The sequence below is a fragment of the Tyto alba genome, unplaced genomic scaffold (assembly GCF_018691265.1).
Source record: "Tyto alba isolate M040663 unplaced genomic scaffold, T.alba_DEE_v4.0 Super-Scaffold_5, whole genome shotgun sequence".
Taxonomy (NCBI): domain Eukaryota; kingdom Metazoa; phylum Chordata; class Aves; order Strigiformes; family Tytonidae; genus Tyto; species Tyto alba.
The window spans coordinates 20901205-20923340 of record NW_024881326.1 but is presented as its reverse complement, the minus strand read 5'-3'; the positions used below and the strand labels follow the sequence as shown (position 1 = coordinate 20923340).

Sequence of the window (22136 nt, the reverse complement as noted above, 5' to 3'; positions counted from 1 at the left end):
TGTTGAATATAATCCATAGAAGAATCTCTCAGATATATTGCATGAATGAGCAAATTTACTTTCTCTGACTGCTCTCAGAAATTTATTTGACTAAATTTATTAGCTGTTCTTAAGCTATCTTCTAGATTTGTACCCTGACTGCTCACAAACAAAGCTGCTGGACTCCTAGCTTCCAAAGCAGTGTCTACAAATGGAGATGCTGTGCGTGCGTCCTCTTTGAAAACGTAGCTGGCAGCTGTATGATTTCAGCCCGTGATGAACAATGTGCCACTGTTGAGGCACAACTGCCCTAAGAGATGTGTCATTATGCAATATTACTGGAAATGGCTGCTGCAAATACAGGCTATGATAAAGCACCGTGGCAAAGCAGCGTGGTGTTTTCATGCAGAAAGACAGATTCCATCACAGTCCCAGACCGCAGTCAGCAAGCGTTAGACAGTGTGTTGCTATCGGGTAGAGTCGTTCTAGCCAAGATGCAAGATTTAGCAGATGTTTAGCAAAAGGTTCCATTCTTCTTGCCACAGACACATGTGGAGCTGTCAAGAGTCTAGTAAGGATTTTACAAGTTTTATAAGTCATAGTTTATTGAGCTTGGGAAAGAATTTAATATGGCATCGTGATCTTGGAGGCTGTTTTTTCCTGAAATAATATATTTTAATTTGGGTTTGTTTTTTTTCTTTTTAAGATAAGCTCTGGTTTTGTGGTAACTGGTAAAAGAGAAGCTAAGTAGATTTTTCTAAACATTGCTTCTCTTCCTTTTTGGAGTGTCTCCTTGTAGTATCTTCTTAGGTGACACAATTGTGTTTTCCTCTGAGCAATAAACTATCAGCAAGCTGAATCAGCACTTTGAAGCAGCTTAGATCTGACTTAACTTTGCTCTGGAGAAGGTTCTTTACCAAGTCTTATAATGACTATGGAATGGTACAAATAAAGGGAACACAGTTTATCAACCGTTGTTGGCCATGGAAAGTGATATATTTAGATTAGCATTTTATGGGAGTGAAGGACTTCTTAGGACATGAATCAGACCTGCACATCACGGGAGGCATTTGTAGGGAGGGATCTAGTTTGGGCAGGGAATGCAGCCATGGAAGTCAGTCCTGTTTCTATCTACTGAGCAGAGAGTCTACTAATAAAAATAAAAAATTAAGTGTGATAATTTTATAATAGCTCATGAGGTTCAGGCTGTAGCTTATGTTACTATTTGAAGAGTGGTAACTCTGAAGTGTTTCACTTCCCATAGAAATTCTGTTGACTTGGTTAAGCTCTATGAAGTTTACTGCTGGACTTTCTTGATGGGGAGTGTGCTCTCTCCATTAGCCTCACTGGTGTGAGCTAGAGGCACAGAGGTTTGGGTGTGAAATAAAAGCAAGGGACTGGAGAGGCATTGTAAGGGATATGAAAAAAGGCCTAATGTAGACACACAAGGGTAACAAGCACTTATGCTTTTTAAATGCCCTTCACAAAGACTGGCTGCCTTTTCAGCACTCCTCTAAGGGCTTGAGAAGTAGTGCAGTCACTGTTTTGGAGGCTGAGACACCAACAAAAAAGGTTTCCTTCCCAACATGAAAACTGGCTATGCAGCTCAAAGCCCCTGATGGCCACTCCTCTGCCCTGACAGGGACACCACCATCTTATTTCCCTTGGAGCTCCTGCTGAATTATAAGCAGGAATGAGGCTTATATAGCACATGGAAATGCATTTTCCTCACTGACATCACTGAGAACAGCGGTTTGTTCAGTACTCTACAGCTGTGACAGGGCTGAAGAGATGGAAAAGGAGGGGTTAAGATACCTGCTAGTAGTGTCTTGGTGTGATATGCCTACCACGCTTGTGTGGAAAAGCATTAGCACCTCTGCTCTCCTTTGCATATGTCAGTTCTGAAGGCACTAACACCACAGAGGAATGATGATGTTGTTTGACAAAACCCTAACTGGCAAAACCAGCTAGCTGCGGTGCTGTATTTGTTAGTGGCACAAAATCTGAACAGGTCCAAAGTAAAAAGCACAATCTGAAAATCTGTATCTGATCCACTAATTTGAATTTGGGTTACAAGATCCCCAGTAAGTGATTCTCGCTCACTCCTAATGTGGAGGGAATGTGGGGTTGCCCTGTGTAACCTGGAGCAAGATCAGCTCCAGGGTGAGTTGTGGAGGCAGAGGCGTGCTGTTCGGGAGCATGACCAGCAGCACCACAGCAATGTTTTGTAGGGAGCTGGGGGAGCAGTAAACAAGAAATGCTGAGAGTTGGGTAGTGGCAGTTCGGTGGGTGAATCCTCCTCCTTGATTTAGAGTCTGCCTTTGTTACATTTCCATTGTTTCTCCAGACAAGGTATGATGAATGCAGAGATTCTCAGGAGATCTACTGTCCATTCTGTATTTGTGAGGAGCTCTCATTAATGTTAATGGGAGTTGCATGTGCTCAAAAAGTGAAGATTCCCTTGTGATGTCTTGAGAAGGAAGACTAATATCTAAATTACGTGTAATTATTTGTGTAAATGGCATAATATGTGATGTCTTTGTTAGGACATTGTTGCTCAGAGAATTGTCCCAATGACATTTTTCTTTAGAAAAATGACCCCACACACAAAGTAACAGACTGTATTAATTTCTGCTTTGTTTTCCTTAAACTGTGTGCTCCTTTCTTGTTTTCTAAACAAAAATTAGTGTTCCTGTAGTTCCCCTCCCCCAGCAAAGTGTCTCTGAAAATCAGTTTGTTAGAGAAGAGCGAAGCGTCTGTGTCCTGAAGTGCTGGCCTTCAGGGGGGTTATTAAAGAAACGGGGAGCTGTGGTGTGTACCTGACTTTTAAGGACAAAATTTAATACTTTTTCTGACCTGGACACTGTGAGCAACCACTGAAGTCAGTGGGAGCTGGGGAGGTTCAGGATCATGATTATACTTCTTCCAGCTGATGCCTGATGGAAGGAGTGCCTTGTTTGTAACCCAACATGTTACTGGGAAGAGGAGCCAGAGCAAGAGGGAAGGATCCCTCCTCTGATTTTGTGTTGCTCAGCACAGTGGTGCTCTGGCACTGTGGGCTTTGTGAGAGTATGAATGGTAAATAATTGTGGTTAGCATCTGTGTAAATTGGAAAAGCAACCTTTGGAAATTGAAGTTGTACCATGTGAAAGTGCCAATAAAGACATAGAGAACTTTCAGGGGAAGAGGTGATATGGGTTTTGAGTAGGTAAAAATCTTAAAAATGCCTGAAGCAAAGGCATGAACTGAAGTTATTGTGCACATTTGTTTTCATCGGCTTTGGACCAAAGAGTACTCTTCACTTTACAAAGTGCATCCTCTCGAAGGTGCTCTTGAAGTGGGGCATCTCACTGGTAGTAGCTGGTATTGATGGTCGCAAGGTTGGTTCCGGTTAAAACTGTATTCTAACTTTAGAGTCATGAGAGAGGAGAGTCAGGCCCTTGAAGAAATAACAGAGTAACAGCCTGGTGGTCAGAATTAGCTCCTACTATAAAACTCTGAGGAAAATAGTGCCATTCTACGTAGTTTAGCATACGGGGAAAGCCCTCAGCTCTTTGAAGTGAGGAAGCTCAGCGGCTTGGCAGCTCTCAGAGCATTTGCTTACCCCGTTGGGGCAGTGTCAGAGACAGTCCTCAACATTAATCAAGTGTTAGGGTTGTGTCGAGTCAACTACTGAGGTTTACCTATGCAACTGTTAGTGAGTCCCCTTGTGTGTACGAGCAAGGCTTGTGTGCCAGGTTTTTTTATTGATGTGCAGGATTGATGTACATGGACTATGTACCAGCATGCCACACACCCCCTGGACAACATGGAGGAACTAAGGAGTGGAAGTAGTGTTGACTCATGGGGTTGTCCGATTTAGAGAATGTGTAAGACTGCAGAGTCATGCCAGTTTATATTCTGGTCTGTCCAGTTCAGAGCAGGGCCCTTGCTGGTCTCATTTACCTCTCAGAGTACTCAGCACTTCTGCAGATCACTTCATGTCTCAGATGGGGTACACATTCTGGTAGCCTCCAAATATTTTTTTTTTTCCCTCCCAGTCTTCTCCCACATGTTCTGTGGTCAGAAGCCTATTCTGCTGGCATTGTACAAATCTGTACAGTCATTCTGTTAATTATTTAGGTTGTTGGTGTTAGACCATCCAACGCCCAGGAAAGCACACTCAGACTCTTCATCTCCACCTCTCTCTGTTGCTTCAGCTTCCTCAAAATAAGGCAAAACCCTGCTGGAGGCAAGGGAACTGCCGTGGCTGAAACTGCTGCAGCAGAGGGGGTTGCACCAAGACTTTTTTTTTTTTTTTTTTTAAATTAAATTAACAAAACCTTATGTTAAAGGCCAACTCTGTTGTGGGAATAGTGGCTCTTTTGACTGGAGAGAGGGTTTGCTTGGCCATGTAAGACTAGGCTGGAGACAGCTATATGTCTAAATGGTCTTGCATGAAAATTGTTAATGTAACCAAAAAAATATACTGGTTGGGTGTCGTGAAGAGAAGTGCTCTGCATTGTCTTGTGGTCATTGTAAAATGGGTGCTAATGCATCAGGCTACTGCAGATTTCTGATGTTTCATAAAAACTCTCAACCTCGACTCTGTTTCTTGCTCTGTACTTAAGCGGAGTTGGATTAGTGAAGAATCTCTGCATGGCTTACAACTCTGGAAAGCCCTTCATCATGCAACCAGGTTAAACAGCACTGTTAAAGTATCACAGGTGAAATATTCCTAGTAAGAAACCAAGTCTTTTCAAAGAGTAAAATTGCCCCCTTTTGGCTGTGGCACTTTGGACCCAACAGGAAGCTGATCTTTGCTGCTTTTTAAGTTAGTGTGAGCTTGGGGTGCTGGTAGGCGTGTGCCAGTTTGTTGACGCACAAGACAGATGTGACCAGAGAAGGTACAGTGCACTTTGCAAGGAAGAAACTCGGTGGCAGTGCAGCTGTTTGAGGACAGGAGGGGAAGAGTGCTGAGAGTGGAAGGGCTCTACTGCCTCTCATCCTTGAGGACATAAGCAAAAATGTCATTAAGGATTGTAGGGTGGAAACTTGTTTGGCAGTGGGGTTCCTGGCACCTGCACATTCAAGCTGATTTGTCTCAGAGATGGGATGCTAAGTAATCCTAATATGGGGGACGGCAGATCCTACACTCTTTGCCAAAGCAGGCAAGGCAAATGAAGCTGTCATGCTTTGCCTTTTCTTCCTTCTTTGCCACGAAGCAGACAGGTCTTTCCTTTCCGCAGTGGTTTCAGCTGGCTCGACTCACAGCTGATGCCCCTTGGCCAATCATGCATTGCTGATCACCATTCAAGGTAAGAGACAAAAGAGAGAGCTTAGCAGTCAAGAGGATACTGATGAGAGGGGAAATTGCTTATTTGAAAGGCTTTTTAAGCGCTCTTCTCTTTCTTGACAACAACAGAGTTTATCGCTCTCCTTTTATCTCTCTGTATAGCGTCAGACACTGTCCATTATGAAGAGCTCTTAAGAAACCCTACTCTCCTCTCTGTTAATCTCTCTCTTCTGGTTTGAGTGTGCCAAGGAGAGGGGACTGGGGCATCTGCGTGGTCGGGTGCTGTATTTGTCAGAGGAGTGAGCTGTGGCCAGCACAGACCTTGTCCCTGGAAATGATGTCAACGGGGTTGGTTTTAAATTTTAATAAAATGGAGATGAGAATGAAGGAAGGAGAAGAAATACCAAAGAAAGCGCACCACTGTGTGTTGAAATATGTTGACTGCCTATAATATTTGCTTTCTCTTATTACATAAACCAGCCTGGACTCTTCAGTTTTACAGCTGCACAGTTAGCTGGAAAATCACAGAATTTCTTGGAAAGTAGCTCAATTGTTCTCCCCCTCCACTTCTGGCTGCCTATTGGTGAAGTTTACTGCCGGCAGTTAACATTGCTTGCATGCCATTTGTCTGATACCAATGGCAAAGTTTAGACTTAAGGTGATGCAGCTGCTTTCATACTTCTGCTCCCTTCCAAGGGTTGCTCACAGTCTTTCACTACTTCCTACGTACACAATTTTTATTTGTTACTCCTAAAGGCCACAACCTCAGTGTGACGCCTTACTTATCTGCAGTTCTTTTACCCCAAAGAGCTTGTAGTTTCGTAGACAGGTGGGCAATGTGTAGGACAGGGCTAAAGTTGTTTTTGTTTTACAGGTGGGGGTTTGAGGCACAGGGAAACTAGATCTTTAAGGAGCTGAGAAGGAACACTGCAGCCACCCCTTCAGAAATAGGGCTTTGTGGAAGACTTGCAGCTGAACGTAATCAATAGTGTAATCTTCTGGCTTATTTCTGCAGGGATGAAGGTGCTTGTTTCCAAGTTGCAGATGCTGTCATTCCCACCTGACTGCTTTGTGACCAGCCTATCTTGGTGCACAGCTGTGCTAATTTGTAATCTTTTATAGACACCCGATGAGTTGCCTATCAGTTTTCTGGCTATCGTGGAATCAAATCCCAAAAGGTTTAAGTTAGGTTAACTGTCAGTTCTTGGATTTGAATACTTTTGTATTCACTGCCAGCAGTGCCAGTAACTGTTATTCTGAAAAGCCATGACTCAGTGGAGTCACAGTACTTAATTTTTAAGCCTGAAATGTTTCATTACACATTTTTATCTCGACCTAAAATGTGTTGTTTCTGGGCAGCTCGGCTATTCAGTGCTGCTTCTTGTGGTGCATTTCTCCACAGGGATGTGAGTTGGGAGACAACTGTCCTTGTTCTTCACGTATGATGGGGCCCTGGGCCAGACTGTGTCTCCCGTGAGGCACCACAGAGCAGTTGGTGGGTGTGTGATTACCTAAAGTCTGGCCATGGGCAAGGACAGGGCCGAGATTTGCCTACATTTCTTGAATTACAGTAGTAAGACTGGTAGGAGAAATGCACTCGAATGTATGGATGGTGCCTGAAGCAAAGTATCTTGCATTTTCCAAGCATCACATTCTTTAGTGATTTCCTAGAGAAACTGGATTTTTCACTGGAAAATATTCTCTGTACTTCTCCATAGTCTCTACAGGGTTACGAGGGTTTCTCCCTGGTAGAAGTAAAGGTTCTTCCCATTTTGAAAGGAGAATATCAAATGTCATAATTGAAATTCTGGTATTGATGTGTTAAATACAAAAATGTCTTAGGTCAATAAATGTGGGTTCAGAATTGTAACGCTCTCAAGCTGCTCCTTGCTGTGCACAGAAAGGATGTGAAATGGCATTTTTATCAGTCAGTGAAAGCTTAGTTTAATTGGCTCCAGTCAAGTTTCTGTATTGTTCTGCGTAATCTGAATTAAACATTGGTTTGACTACATGTGTGGCTTTATCTTCCTTGAAGACATAGGGTGCTCAGTCAGACAGTAGCATCGGCTTTGAAGTTAAGTTATTCATAGCTCAGGGATTGATTCTGACATGAACACTGTTTCCCTACACTCCTTGAAAATGCATCCCACCACCCCATTCTTTCAGTTCCTACTTTAGTATTAATTTTAAATATCTGCAATTTCATAGTAAAAAAAAAAAAAAAAAGCTCCCCTTCCACTCTACAAATAAAAGATTGGAAAATCAAAATTAGAGGGATTAATAGGGCATGTTACTTTTTACAGAATAACTTCTTGCTCATGTTTATAAGGTACCAGCTATCATATGCCTTAACGTAGAGTTGTTTTGCTGTTTCTGTCTGTGAACAGGTTCTGTCACTTAACTGCAGAGCTTGGGCAGAAATACATGCAGTAGTTATACTGAAGGCTAACCATACTGAAACAAATACTTTGCTTAGACCTTGCAAACCCATTCTTAATAGTGACATACATGCCTAATAGCTTAGAGTCACTCACTTAAGTAGCCTTTGCTTTTAGCTGGCAGGTACAGTTGTGTTAAGTGAAATTTTCTTCTCTCCCTGTTTTTTTTTTTTTTTTAAAAAAAAAGGGACGTGATGGGGGAGGAAGCATGACTTTACTCTGAACTTTCTTCTTGTTTCTTTAAGGAACTTTTTGTGTGAGAAAGACTTGATGTCAGTGCACAAAAAAATGACTTAAGATTTGCATTCTTTTGCCACAGGAATAAATGAACAAAGTTTGCAACTGAAAAGGCATTTTTACACCTTTTGTTGTTTAGGAACATAGAAATCCCATTATGCTTCATGCATAGCCCTAAGGAATGTGCAAACAAGTATTAGATCAATGGCATGTCTCTGCAGCTTCTTTTATCATGAGTATTTAAAACTGAATATTCAAACATTCATTCATATTTCAAACATCTGTCTCAAATAGTGCATTTGTGTTGGAGTATGTTTTATTGCCAATAGATAGGTTAAATGTAAAGCTTTTAAATGTTTTATAACTTGCAGATGCTTAGCTATGGTCTGTAACAGTGTTTGCAGGGTTTTTTTGATGCAACAGAGTGGAAAATTAGCAATAAGATTTAAAAGGTAGCCAGGCCAAAAAAAAAAAAAAAAAAACAAAAAACCAAAAAAAACAAAAACCAACTAACCAACCAACCAAACAAAAAAAAAAAAAAAAACCAAACAAACAAAACAGAACCAACAAAAAAAAAAAGACAAAAACACCTGAGAGAAGGTATGTGAAAAGGCTGATGTGTAATTCAGAGGACCCAGCTCAGCTTTAATCAGTAATTGTGGAGTCTGCATCATTTATGGACACTGTTAAACCATCTTTCTTCCCTGGGTAATCCACACAAGGCTCATGCTCCCACACCACTGCTAAGGTTGGTGGTTGTCCAAGGTGGATAACCAAGGTCTAATACCACATGGGCTCATCCCTCCCATCACATCCTTTCTCATCCCTCTGCGGGGAGGGTTTACAGAGGGGCTGGGTGGCCCAGCAGAGCAGTGGGGTGCAGTCTGGGCTCTTGTGCATGTTCCCCCTCAGCAGCAGTGCTGGTGCACCTTGTATGGAGCTGCCTTTCCCACTTCAGTATATTGCTTTCTTTTGGCTCTGTGCTTAAAAGAGTCCTTTGGGAAGGACACGGCGACCAGATGTGTTTACCCAGCCTTGTTTTGAAGAACATATTCATAAATGTCATGTTAGGGAAAGGTAGGGTAGAGTGGTTGCTTCCCTGTCCAAATGAATCAAATTCGACCTTTTTGTGTGTGTGAGTGCAAAGACCAGCTCTGAGTTTTGAGCTCTACTACCTGCTTTACCGAAGGTGACAAAATCAGAGCCATGAGAGCCCCTGGTGCAAATATGCTGCACTGCTGTAAGATGAAGCTCGCTTTGGTGGTGTTTCCCCAGTGCTTGGGCGGATGGGGTCACCGCACAGTGACATCTGTGCTAAGGGTTCACTCAGAGGCAAACATCCCCATGTTGAAGAGATGTTCAACATTATAATTAAAAATACATTTTTTTTTTTTTTTGTGGTGAAAATGTTTTCCAATGGCAGGAAAGCTTTTATATATTATTAAAGCATTCCTGGTTTTGGTGAGATTTTTGCTGTCTCTCTGGTGTATAGACTGTAGACTGTAGCAGGGAAATACAGGAAGACTCCAGTCCTTTAAAGACTTTTTCATATGTTCATGCTGTGAGTTCTGACTTTCAGACATGAAAAACTTTTGTAGAGCTACAACTTTAAAAACAAATTAATATTCAAACAAACCCAATAAAAAGCAAAGATAATGCATTCCTTTAAAAAAAATAAAGGAACTGCTCCTTTTTGTTGAGCACAGTATCTGAAATTATTGTACTAAATACTTTACAGTTCATTCTGCGAGATTAACAATGTTTTAACAAGGTCCCTCTTCTGGCAGTAATCTCCTGGGAACTAGATTTCTTTTTTTTTTTTTTTTTTTTTTGGTCAGAACACTAATAACTGTTTTTGCACCTCCTTATGTTGTCCACATCTTGTTTGCAGTTAAACTTTAGGAGCTGACTTTTTGTGGTTGTAACTACTTCAGCATCTGAGCATCTGGCCTTCTTTACTTTACTGAAGTATGCTGGCAAAAACCATCTTGCTTGTGGATTGCCTACATGTGTATTTTCACTTTTAAACCAAAAGACAGTGCGGAGTGGTCCAGCAGAGATCTTAAATTTAACCTGTTCCTAATCTGTTTAAGATAGGCCTGAATAGCACTTACTTTAAACAAAACCATTGTTTGTTTAACCTTTTGCTTTTGTTGGCTGAACTGATTTCAGATTGCATATTGTATTAAGCCAGTAAAACCGTGTGTATAAACAAGCCGTGCATGTGAAATGTGGTCCCTTGTCTGACCAACTGTTCCATCTAGCAGTGGATGCAGCGTAGGCTGCTGTGTAGAAGTGTTCATCTGTGGAGCTCATGGCCACCAGAGCTGTGTGGAACTGAACCCTAAGATCTTGGTATTTAATGAAACACCTAGATAAATATGTATATATATATAAAAAAAAAATAAAAGGAAATAAGTCCACTCTTATTTGCATGGAAATAAATAAATGAAATATCGGTGTTGGAGGTAACTGTGTAATATTGACATGACATCTGCACAAGGCACTGCTGTAGTTTTTAGGTGATCAGGCTTTTTTTTTATCCCCAGGGGTTCACTCTTTGATACATTTGCATCAAAGTATTGCAATTTTGTAGTAATCAAGACTTCAGTGTCCTGACAGATTTTATGTGTGTTCCCTATGACTGAAATCGAACAAACAGAAAAGCATGCAAATACCTTCATGCATGAACTAGTCGAGGAGGACTGAAACCTTTTAGGAATATGATATATTTTGTTGTTGGAGGAACCTCTGGTCCCATTTCAGTTCCTGCAGTAGAGTGGTCTCCGTGCACTCCCTGTCTCTTTGTGTATGGCATCTTCTTCCTGGGCTTCTTCCAGTTCTTCCCTGTGACAGTCCTGTCCCGTGCTTTCTCTTACGCTTCTTATATCAGCACCAAGCCATGCACTTGCTGCTTCTGTCCCTGTCCTCAGTCACCTTCAGGGACTTCGCCACATCATGGTGGCTCTTCCAGCCACCACCTCCCTGCATCTCTCTGTGTGCGGTGCTCCCATGTCCCACCCACAGCACCCGTCCCTCATCTGCAGCTACCAGCTTCCAACTTCTCCCGCTCACTGCTTCTCCCTGGTTTGTTCTCTCCCAGATGTGGTTCTTGCTGCCCATATTTTCGGCAGCCTGTTCGTGTTGCCCTGGTACCAGGAGCAGCGGGATCTCGGGAGTGGCGACATCCTGAGCCTTGGCTCTTCTGCCTGCTGCTTTGGGGAGCGGGGGAAGAGAAAATACAGCTCAGCCCCTGTTGAGCCAGGCTGGAGACTGCTCCGTGCATATGGTGTTCCAAGAGATCTATGCTGAGCCTCTCTTCCCCAAAGATTTACAACCTGGCCAAATGTGATTTTTTTTTTTTTTTTTTCCTTTTAAATTAGCAAAAGGCGTAGCAAAATCCCTGTCACCAGCAAAATCACTCTGCTGAACTATAAGGGACTATTCTGTTGGGAAGCTATCTGTGCCTTGAGGTGGTCAGCAAGAATTTGGCATAATGTTTATGAAGCGATGTATATTCCTTGAGCCATTTTCTCTAAAAGTACATTAGTATCTCTTGCAGAAACTATCAAAAGAGAATGGAAAAATATAGTCCAAGAAAGGTACCTGGCATGAAACTTTCAGTCCAAAGTTTTGCAAAGCTGTAAGTAACTGGAAACAGGTCTTGTAAAGCATGTAATTGCTAGCTTTGTCTTTAATAATAGTTAATGCAAACAGAATCTGCTGCAATGTTTTGGAAAGATACTCAACCTTCTGCTTCAGGTTTTAAGGGATTAGGAAGACACCCATGGTGGGAGGCAGATTATCTCACATCTGTCTACTTCAAGGCTTCTTGTGTCTTTCTCTGAAACATCTGGTACAGGCTGTTGTCAGAAGAAGAACATAAACTAATTTATATGTGCATGTGTTTTTTATAGCTCCTTAGCATGGGCTGGTACTTTCTTCGGTGAATTTTTGGTGAATTGGTAATTTTTTTCTCTTTAGGTGAATCAAAACCAATGGCATGTTGCAGCCCAGAACACTTGAAGTATGTTCCTAACTTAAAAAATATCTGTCCAAGTAACTGATTTTCTCTTTTCCTTTGGCAGTTATTTGGCATCTGAAACAAGTAATATTTTTTTTAAGATGACCTAAACCAAGAAAAATTTGTCGCAGCAAGGAGTTGCAAGGCATTTCATTTTGAAGGACATAAGTTCTTTTTACTGAGACAAAAGGCTTTCATTTAGGTCTTGAACATATTTTAAACGTGAGAATTATAATAGAAGGAAATTTTAAGAAATGTAATATATTGACATGTGGCTAAGATCCTGAACTTTGTTGTTGCTGTTGGAAAGGCTAGTAGTGGAATAAAGTTGGTTGTGCTAGCATTTTGATTTTTCTGAAAACCTCCCAGCTCTAGTTTTGGATGTTCCATGGCCTTGAGCAGTGACCATTAGAGATGCAGCTCTGCTGGATGGCAATAAACCCTTTGTTACACTGAAGTGGAACCCACCGTCTTCTAAATAAAGGGTCTAATCAGGTCAGGCACAAGGTGCAGCTTCAAGGGGCAGAGGTGGCTCAGTGCTCTGCCGGGCAGCATCCAGTTGTGTGGTTCAGTGCTAGAAGCACCTGGAATTAAAAATTCCCTTAGTTGACAGGACTCACTGGAGCCTGTGGTGGAGATTCGGAGTCTGCTGCTCCTGAGCCCATCGGAACCAAGCGGCAGCTCTGCAGAAGTAGAGGAAAACAAGCCAGTGTCTCTTGTGGGAGCAGAGTCTTCACCTGGAGAATTTATTGCAGGTAATAGTGGAATCACAATAAAGGCGGTACTGGGTGGTTTTGAAAGGCTCTCCCTTGATGCAGACTACATCTTAGCGCTAGGTCTTGTTGGCCCAGAATCTTTGAACAGTGGTGCTTTTTTTTTTTCTTGAGCGGGGGAAAAACCCCCAGAGCCTCAAACTTTTGAATATCTTTAAATATCTTCACTGATAGGCATCCCTGCTATGACTAAATGTACAAATCAGATATAACAAATAGTAAAGTTAATTAGCCAGCTACTTTCCCCCTCTTCCTTTGTGCAGAGAAGTGATAAATGTGAAAGTACAATCTAAGGTCCATGAATTTAATAGTAAGAGGTAATTTTTAAAAATAAAGATCTGCTCATAGTGGTTTTCTTTCTTCAAGCTTTAGTATCCTATCTGAAAAGCCAACCTCTATTTGGATGAGGGGAATCAAACTATTTAGTTAATGTAAACGGATGGGTTGGATTTGAAAGTGATCGAGGGAAGGGATGGAACATCTAAAGGCTACACTGTCATTAGTTTTATTTTAGTTAAAATAATTGTACATGTTTAGTTTAAAATGGAGGGAAAAAAGTACTTTGAAATATAATTACATTTAACAGTCTTGTAGCTTTGTACTTTGTGCTATAAATTGCATTCCCAGCTGTTTTTCATCTCCTGTAATTTAAATAAGTAAACCTTTTGTTCTTAAACTCACTTAGTTCCTTCTAATTCTGTTGATGGACATCCATTTCTACTGCTTTATTTTATGTTAATATTTAACAATGGCATGCAGTTACCCCCCTGCCGGCCGCAGCTCCACCTCCTTTGTTTCTGGAAGGCCTCTTTTTGCCTTGGTCTTTAGTTTTATAGAAGAATCCAAACTTCCTGTCCCTGCATCTAGCAGGAGTAAGGTTTCTGCATAAACTGACACAAAATCCTTCGGAAAGGGTGCTAGCCCCCAAGCCGGGAAGGTGGTGCTGGGCTGTCAGTCTCTTTTGTTCCTTGCTCAGATGAAAGTATGAAGTGGATGGTGCTTTGTGGGCCAGAGTAAAGCTGTGCCAAGGGAATGCAAATCTGCTAGGTGTGCCCAGGTAATTTAAAATGCTCACGCTGGCAGCTTTTCTGCATGAGTAAAGCTGCTTAATTAATGCGTTTTCTCCACTTTCTTTTCTTGACAAGTTGATTCGAATTGGAACGGTCTGTAATAAGCTTGTCATGGGTCTCGGGGACAAATAAACCCTGTCCCGGAGGTGGAAAATAAAGAGTCCCTGCATCTTGTATGTCTCCCTGACCAGAATGGGTGGTGGCAGACTGACTGACAGCGCTGGTCGGACTGCAGCACCCACTGACAGCCCAGACCACGGCTTGGCTTCACACTGGTGCCTAGCAAGCCAGGTCCAGGACTTCAGGTAGGAGAACTGGCATCTGTTGCAGCCTTTCCACTTCCCCTATTTTTACACAAGGAACTTGAGAGTTGTGTGAATGTCGTGGGCACTGTGTGTAGGCTCAGGCAGTAGTACTCCTCCTGTCTCCCCCCTCCTCCACCCCTTCAGGGAAAGCTTATTTTTAATTTGCTCAGCCTTGCGGTTTGACAGAAGTGCAACGTGGAGGAGACCTGAGTCCAGGATCAACAAAGGCAGTACTGGGCATTTCAGCCACTGCCTTTGAAACAGGCCTCGACAATAATGGAGTTGGGAAGCCCCACTGTTCAGCCTTCTTTATAGTGTTAATAACTGTCCAAAAAGAAGAGAAGCAAGAAATTGCTCAGATTTCATCTCTCAGATTTCATCTTGCATCTAGAGTGCCGCAACAAATCAAACTGAAATGGGCCCCTTCGTGTCTTCTGCATTGCCATGCTGAGCTGCCCTGGGCCCCTTCTCCCCTGCTTTGCTGAAAGTTATAATGCTGAGTGAGTGCTCGAAGCAGGCGGTTGGGGGCAAACACATGTGCTTCTGAATTGCACAAGTGTCCTGTTAAGGATGGACTGTGCTCTGAAAGAATTAGTTTATAGTGTTTCAAGTTGGAGGCTAAGGGAGGTAGTGGGTGCATGCTGAGCATGGCCAGAAGAGATGTCTGCTCTGCCTGGGCGCTCACCCTGGCTGTCCCCAGGACCCATCTTGCTTCCCATGAATGTGCAGGGGCAGTTCGTGCTAAAGGATCAACATGAAAATGAGAGGTGGGCTTGGAGGAGACAGGGTTCAGGGCTGGCCATCTCTCCCAGGCTTTGGGAGAAGAAGCCCTGCCAGTGACAGCAGTATTTGGTGACAGCAATACAATATTGCTGCTAGCAAGAAAATACTGCTTATTGTTTAACACATGCAAACTCTTCAACACCATTAACAAGTAATGCTTTTTTTTTGGTTTGTTTTTTTTTTTTTTTTCTTTATAATGTTAGTGGAGTTTGGAATTGTATGGTTCATCTTCAGGAATGCATTGGGAAAAGTCCAGGAAGGCAAGCACAGGTATCATGTATTCATGTATTGAGTTACCCTTTAATATCTGATAAAAGTTGCAAAAATACTTAACTTCAGGAAGAAACCCAACAGTAAAATGCACAAAGGAGCTCATTGATTTAGAGCGGAACAATGATAATCAAAAGAAGTTGCAGCTTTTCTCGTTCATTCATCTCAGGTCTACATAGTAGAAAAATTCTGTCACCTGCGTTAATGTGAGGGCTGTTTGCATTAATAATCTCCACTCTCTCAATACATTGAAGCAGCTGGAATGCATTCTCATGTTGCAATAGACAGTGCATGGTCTTCAGCAATTCCCTTATTATCTTTCATAATTAGCAAATCAAATTTTTGTCTTTAATCCTTTCGCATCCAGGGATATTTCATGCTCAGAAGGCTGGGAAGTATGTGCTAGCAGATTGCCTTGTCAGTTGGAATTCCCCAGGGCACTGGGGGAAATGCTGAGGAACAGGGCCTTCTGGCTCTCGTTTTGGTCTGCCACTAGTTTTGCTGATTGTCTGAGTATTTGGAGCTGCGGCATTACAGCATCCTTTCCCAAGAAGTGCAGCCTGGTGGAGAGAGAACACGTGCTAGTGTGTTCACATCTGGCATTAACATATAAAATTTGAGGCATATAAAGTTTCTTCCCGTACAACTAAATTAAAAACCTGTGGCATAAGGTAAACTGACAAGTGCAAAACTTCTTGGGTGGGAAATTTTAAATGGTTACAAATGTCTCCTGAAAGCTGCTTCTGGAAGAATGTTACTGAGCAGGGCTGTCTCCAGGCTCACTGCCTAACAGTGTCAGGGAGAGCTGTCCTGTTGCCATGACTGGTATCATTTTTTTGGAGGAAATGTCCTGTTCTGGTCATGAAAACAACACTGCTGCACAGAGCGTGGAGCAGGGTCCAGGCTGCAGGGCTGAGTTATGCCATGTAAAATAAGCGCATCTCAGTTCTTGCTGGAGGAAAGGACTGGACAGCCGCAGGGAAGCCGGGTAAAGTGGTTCATGCTGATAGCTGTTGACTTGCAGACACGTTATCTTTATGTTGGGCAACATGTTTCTAATTTGAATTTGTAGCTCATGGGATGTCTCAGCTGGGGTAATGCACTAGACTCCTCCCTGGAGACCTTGTTTCTGACTTAATTTGATGTACTTATTCATATTTCTACTGGAACAGGTCCTGGTCTAAATAACATAGGCTCTTTCTACATGACTCTGAGGCAGGTCCACAGTAATGTGGTCATCTGTGCTCTTATGGCTTTGGTCATACGGACGGTGGAGAAGTGTGGAAAAAAAGTACTGAGGAACTTGACTTGCAAGGTGCCACGTGCTAACAGCATCCCTTCAGAGCAGTAGGGGCCAGAGGGCACAGCACTTCTGCAACAGCACGTCTCCTGTGAGGTGTAAACACCTCTCTTGCCCCAGATCCTGTGCGGGACACCAACCCTGGTTGCTAATGCAGAAGAGCAAAAGTGTATGCAGGATGTTGTGAACTACAGATAAACTTGAAGTCAAATAGAACTGCTGGAGCAGAACGAGACCATCTTGGTCTCTCCAAGCACTGATACTGCCCTGCTTGGGTTGGGGAAAGTTTGACCAGTCTGTGTCCAGGCTTGAGTTCCTATTTAGTCTGAAATTTGGTCGCAACCCATCCTGTGTACAAAGAGAAATGCAACTTCTGCTATAGTGACTATACTTGTTCCTTCTTGACGCTGGCCTCTATTGGCCCTTGTCCATGCTGTGTTACTATGCAAGTGTTACATCTCTATTAATATCTTTGCTGTTTGCATTAGCAACCCTGCCGTTTATACTACTTATGTTGCAAATACAGTCCCACATGAAGGCGCTTAGAAAGATATGTTATGGCTGTAGAGACCCAAGTGATCTATAGCTTTTAGATTACTGTGTCACTAAACAGCAGGTTGAGACATGGAAAGGCACTGTTACTTTAGGGATGAGAGATTTTTAGAAAATAAATCAATGGTGAATACAGGCTGATTGTTTTCTAGTTCAGATAATTCCAAGAAACATGAAGCGCAGGGGAAACCAAACCATTCACACTTGGAAATAACATGTGCTTGCTTTCATTTATGCGTTTGGGTCAATACTCCTGGAAATGAGGAGGGAGCCATTGGGCAGGATATTAGACTGGAAGTGGGGAACCTCAGTTCTGCTTTGAGTGCTCCCAGACACCTTTTCTCCATAGCTTCCCCAGGTTCCTTTTGGTGCTGACAGCCTTTGCTCTGGCTCTGCACACACAAAACCTTCAGCACACAGGGACTGGCTGGTGTGATTTCCAGAGTTGGAGCCCTTTTGGGGCTCACGGAAATGTAAGCAGTAACAAACATTCAGGAGGGTGCTTTTGCTTTCAGAATGCCTTCCTTTTTAATGCTCATGCGATTAGTAGCTGTCAGGTGCAGTAGTGTGCTGGATGGCTTGTAGACAGCTGTGATGTGAAGCTGCTGGGGAAGCGGACGCTGCCACCTCTCCAGGAGGCTGCTGTGACATCTTGCACGTTTACAAGGCGTGGGCTGGCCATGCCGGTGTGCAAGAGGTCCTGGAGCCAAATCGCTGCCTGCGGTACTCCTGCTCCTCACTGCTGCCTGGCCCTGTCCTGGCACACATCCCTGGAGACATGGGGCGAGGCTGTCAGCGACCGGTGACTGGAGGAGCACGCCTGTCCCTTGGGAGTGGGGACTATGCAAAGGGAGGTTTCTGGAGGTCTTCCAGGGATTTTGCAGTCTTCACTCACAGGGGCCGTTCCTGTGTGAGCTTGAGGCACCTTCGGTTACTTTTTGTTCTAGCTCAGGGCCTGCTTCCTACTCTGCACTGAATCCTCCTGAAAGCCCTCTTGTGAGTGTGCTTCAGGGACAATTTGGTGACAATGCACTCTTACCTGCTACCTCTGGGACACTGTGGGCAGTGAATGAAGGTCCCTGGCATTTTACTAGAGTGTCGGCTTTATAACTACAGGTCTACTAGCACTGCTTTTATCTTGGGATGGACTGCCAAGCTGGGAAGCCCTGGAAAGCTGCTACTGGAGATGTACAAGTTGTGCAGGACATTTCCTCGAACTGTAGCAGAACTCAGCAGCTGAGGGCTGACTTCTGTTCACGCAGTGGTGGCTGAGGAAGGCCAGCAACATGCTACCTTAAGGGGGCCTGCTGGAAGAACTTACTTGAAGGAAGAAGTGAGAGTTACTTGGATATCATCTTCTCATGTGGTTTTGCTCCTCCTTATTTAAACTGGAGAAGGAAGCTGGCTGCTTTAATCTGACTTCTGTGTCTCCACTCAGGAAAGGTGGTTTCATGATGGTGACGGGGGGAAAAACAGTTCTTTGGTGTAAGGTTTGGGAGACCTAGAGTTAAGTCCCTTTACTGGCTTGGATCTGCATGACACACACCTACATTACCTGGCCTGGCTGTACTCTGTGTGCAAAGTGGAGAAAATAGTATTCGCTTGTCTCAAAAGAATGAAGGGTAATTATTTTGAGGCGCTGAGATAAGGGAAGCTGTATAAGCATCCAAGACAAATAGATCCGCTCCCACTGAATTCAGTGGCAGAACTTTTAATGGGAGCAAGATCCAGGCCCCATCTGATAAAGAATTTCATCTGGATTGCATATGGGGGCAGGCATTAAAGGACCCATCTAAGGATCTCCCCTCTGGAGTACATCTATAAAAGACCCTCTGTAGTTGTGTTCAAAGCTCACAGTAATGCCAGTCTCCTCAGGACAATTCACTTAGATCATTCAGAAACTCTTTCTTGTCTAAGCCCTGATGCTCTCCCTCAGTGGAAGAATGTGGTTGAAACTCCCATGCAGGGAAGACTGGAGATTTGTTTTTTATTTGAACCCAAAACATTAACAAATTGGACACACGTGCTTTGAGACTAGAGCCCGCTCTTATTTAAGCCGATGCGAAACTCTCCTTGATCCCAGCAGGATCAAACTCTTGAATATTGCTTGTACCTTTTTAGAATATCTGCCTCTAAATGAAACAGACAGTGACAAACTCATTCTGGATTTGTCCTCCTTGACTGATTTGCAGAGAGGTTTGCAGACCCTCCCTCTTGGGACAGGGGAGTTCATAGTCTAATTGCTGAATGAATGACCAAGGGCAGGTATCACCGTGCCTTCTCTTGCTGCCCACTGTTTAGCATGTGAAAATCAATGCCGTGACTTAGCATTTTTAGTATTTAAACATCTTTAATGCTCTTGTGAGACTGTTGCTTCAGCCAGCGTAGTGCTTCTGCTCACGTATGAGTGATTTTCTTCTTCACGCTGAAGTACTGACAGGTGAGTATTATATGTGTAGGAAGCTATTCAGCAGAAACATATGCCTTGAATATGTTAAAATTCCTTGTAAGTCACTTGATCAATATGCAGTATTTGTGTCCCCTCTGTAACTTTGCCCTAAATTCATATTCATCAACAGAGGTTGCTCGGTACTTAATGGGACACTCAGGCACTGAGTGAAGGGAAGGGACAATACGCAAACAGGGTGAAGAATGAGGACAAATGTAGATGAACTTCCTCAAACAGGCACAAAATGCTCATTCCTGAATAAAAAATGTGAAAAGGTCAAGTGCCCCCAGAGGTTTCTATTGTGACAGGCACTTAACCCCTTCACTCCCGGTTATCTGCTTCAGCTGCTGGGCCACTCGGTGCACAAGTGCCATTAGCATCAGTGGAATGTGGGGCTGGGAGCGGGCGCAGGATACGGCTGGGCGAGACTCCCCTCCCTGCCAGGCAGCTGGCACTGGGTTAGCAGGAAATAATCCTTGTGGACACTGACCCTGTCAGTAGCTGTGTCTAGAGATAATTATTTCCTAACGTGTAACCTTTTCATGGTCAATTGCTCCAGTATATTAGACAGAAATGTGATTTCCTTCTATCTTCAGACACACACAAGTTCTTGTCCTTCCCGCTTTACAGGCGTAACTTACCAAGTGCGTAGACAACCCAGTGCTTTCTGACAAATATTGTTTATATTTTGCTTAAGTGAAAGTGAGGTTTGCTGGTCTCCCTTGCTGCTGAGCAGAAGGGATGCGGGGTATATGCCCACTCCCATGTTTTTTGGCAGACAGGCATTTCCCTTTAAGAATTTAATACTAATCAGGCGACTGTCAGTGTTTAGCAATCTTCTGCTCCGCCAGATTTCTTGCTTGTTGAGTGATTTTGGTTTACCTTTTCCTAGCTTGTGACGCTTCAGTGTTTGCCCCTTGACACATCACCAAGGCATCTGAAGAGGCAAGATCAGCAGAGTATGTCAGTACAGCCACTCAGAAGGCATCAGGTTTGATATCGTCAGGAACATCAAAATGAGCAGCCAGGGGTAAAGACGGATCTCTTGCATGACCCCATGAGCTCAGCCTGCTCCTGCCTCAAGTGCATCCCATAGAGGCAGCTTTGGTGGCTGGGCCTGGCTTGAAGAGCTTGAGGGAGGACACTGTTCCTTCTCCGTCACCCCAGATACTCCTCCTTGCTTCTCTGCGTTGCAGCCTGTTCAGCAGAGACTTGGGCACACCACTCAGAATCCTTGTGTTTGAGACAGCCGCTTTTGGGAACGACACAAGCAAACTTACTCATGGAACCCCTTGGAGAGAGCTTGTGGGGACTGCACTGAGCAAAACAATAACACAAACCTAGCGAGTGCTGCTGAGCGTGATTCATAGCCAATATTTTCACAACCTGATTTGTTTTGTAACAGTATCTAATTGGTTTTAAACAAAATGCAAAACTAGGTCAATTTGCCATTGGGCCTTGTAAGTCTCTTTAGCTAAATCTCCAGACTTCAGCTAGAAGTTAATTTGAGAGAGACTTAGGAAAAATATATATTAATATACCCGCAGTCTCACGTGAGAAACTTGTAGGCAACGATTTGGGATTCAGAGCTATACTCATATTCCTAAGACTAAATTCAAAGCCATCGTTTAAAAGCAGGCTTCCACACGCGTATGTCCTGATCTTTAATTAGGCAAAACTCCCACTGACATCAATAGGAGTTTGACTTGAATAAGAACTGCAGGATCAGGTCCATAATTTGGTACCTGGGATTTGATTAAGCAGCTAAATTACTAGAACAGTTTCCCCATGAGTATAATTGCCTAATTAATTTTTAAAATAGCTAAGTTCAGCACTGAATATGGTGTACCTCTTGCCACATGAAATGTATGCTGTTTAATCCAAGTTGATGGAGCTATTTGCAAGAGCCTGTAGAGTTTATTTTACAGTTAAGTAGTAGTGTTTATTTAAAGTTCAAAAATAGCCACCATTGTGTTAAAATATCATGTTTCAGAAAATATGCTCTTGCAATAGACTTCACTTGTAGTCTAGTTTGGCTATTAGCATTTCAAATGTATTTTAAAGAGTAGTGCTCTACTGCGTCCCAATTCCTGAGTTCTGGCTACTGTGATTCATTTTGCAGGTGGGAAAACACTCTGGAGCCTGGGGAAGAACTTATTCTCCAACAGGATTTTTAAATTCAATGCTTTGAAAAGTTTTTTGTCTTATCAATGATGTTATTTTTTTGTTTCTGATGTCCCAACATAATGCCTGTATTAGATTATATATATATATTAAAATAAGTGTATCTTGTTTGCTTTTTGCTGAAATTTCAGTCTAACGCTGTGGGCTGTAGTTAATATATTTGCTGTAGAAGGATTTGCTTTCACAACTGAAAGACTTTTTTGTTTGTTGGGTTTTGGTTTTGTTTTGTTTTGTTTTTTAAACAGAGATCTTGTTATGTAAAGGGAATAGAGAGATCATACATGGGTTTCCTAAGTGGAAAAAAATTGCAGAAGGAATTGCAGTGCCAAAAAGTAGAAGCTGTTCTCACTAAATGTATACATGTATGCCTCTGTGTGTTTATCCGTGTGTGTGTGTCTGTGTATATAGACATAAATAATTAGACTTGTAGTTGGCATAATGCATAATGCCTACTCATGCTGTTGACAGTTACTTAATAATGCACGTTCTCCCATTCT

General features: G+C 42.9%; 1 protein-coding gene across 1 annotated transcript in view; it reads left to right on the top strand.

The window, feature by feature from the left end:
* Window positions 1-21637, top strand: part of ZIC3 (Zic family member 3) — a 68147-nt gene extending 46510 nt beyond the window's left edge. Inside the window, exon 4 of the mRNA XM_042807504.1 lies at window positions 20348-21637. The gene's annotated coding sequence lies outside the window, so the exon portion shown is untranslated. The remainder of the gene's footprint in view (window positions 1-20347) is intronic.
* Window positions 21638-22136: the final 499 nt, after the last annotated feature.